We start from the raw sequence: 1,097 nt of genomic DNA on the forward strand, positions 1-1,097 counted from the left end.
CGGAGGTTTCTTCCTGTTAAAAGGGAGTTTTTCCTTCCCACTGTCGCCAAAGTGCTTGCTCATAGGGGGTCATATGATTGTTGGGTTTTTCTCTTTATCTATTATTGTATTCTACCTTAAATCTAAAGCGCCTTGAGGCGACTGTTGTGATTTGGTGCTATATAAATAAAATTGACTTGAAAAAATTGAATTGAATTGAATTAACAGTGATTGGATGTTTAGCTGGGACGAGGATGAGTGGGGATTCTCTGCCGAGTGCTGTGTGAGGCTGCAGGGAAAGAGCGAACAAGATGCGAAACCTTTCCGCCTTTCCAGTGGATTTTTTTAGCTGCTGTAGTAAATCTTGTCCATATTCAGTTTGTGGGTAATCTATTATTTTCTTTCTCAACTTCTAAAAGGTTGATTTAAGCGTATAGCCGGGCCGATACCAAGCAAGGCAAGGGGGAAAAATAAAAAGAAACAATTTGAAGGTGAAATACAAATGTAAAATCAAAAGGAGTCAAAAATGGCTCGTTATATTTTGGACCTCAGAGGGTTAATCCAACAAATCATGAAAAATTAGGTTTAAATTTGTGTTCATGCAAGTGCAGATTTCTGACATTTTGTGTAATTTAAGCATGTAACAATTTTAATTTTTTTCTAACAAAAAAAACAGTGTGAAACTTAAGTTAGAATTTTGTTTGTAAATGAGCTGCCCCATGTTGTGTAGCTTTCTGGATTTTATACTTACTGGCCTATATTTACTTATTATACAGGCTATACAGTACATAACATCACGTTTTCTGTAACTGAAGTGTTTAATTATGTGGGCTACAGAAAACAATTAAGTTATAGACTATTTATATGAAAAATGTGTATACTTACTGCATTTGATTCATTTTAACCATTTGTAACCACCTGCATATGTGTTTGGAAAAAAAGGCTTTGATTTTGCCACCCTCACAAAATTTCTCTAGATCTGCCCCTGGGTGACCCCCTATTAGCAAGCACTTGGCAACACTGGTAAGGTAAAAATTGCTTTTAACAGGAAGAAATAGAAACAGCCTCAGGACGGGGTGGCCAACAGATATGCAATTAATAGACAAATTAGGAAAAAC

This window comes from Haplochromis burtoni, unplaced genomic scaffold, assembly GCF_018398535.1.
Source record: "Haplochromis burtoni strain Fernald_Lab_line unplaced genomic scaffold, NCSU_Asbu1 Contig_81, whole genome shotgun sequence".
Classification (NCBI taxonomy): Eukaryota; Metazoa; Chordata; class Actinopteri; order Cichliformes; family Cichlidae; genus Haplochromis; species Haplochromis burtoni.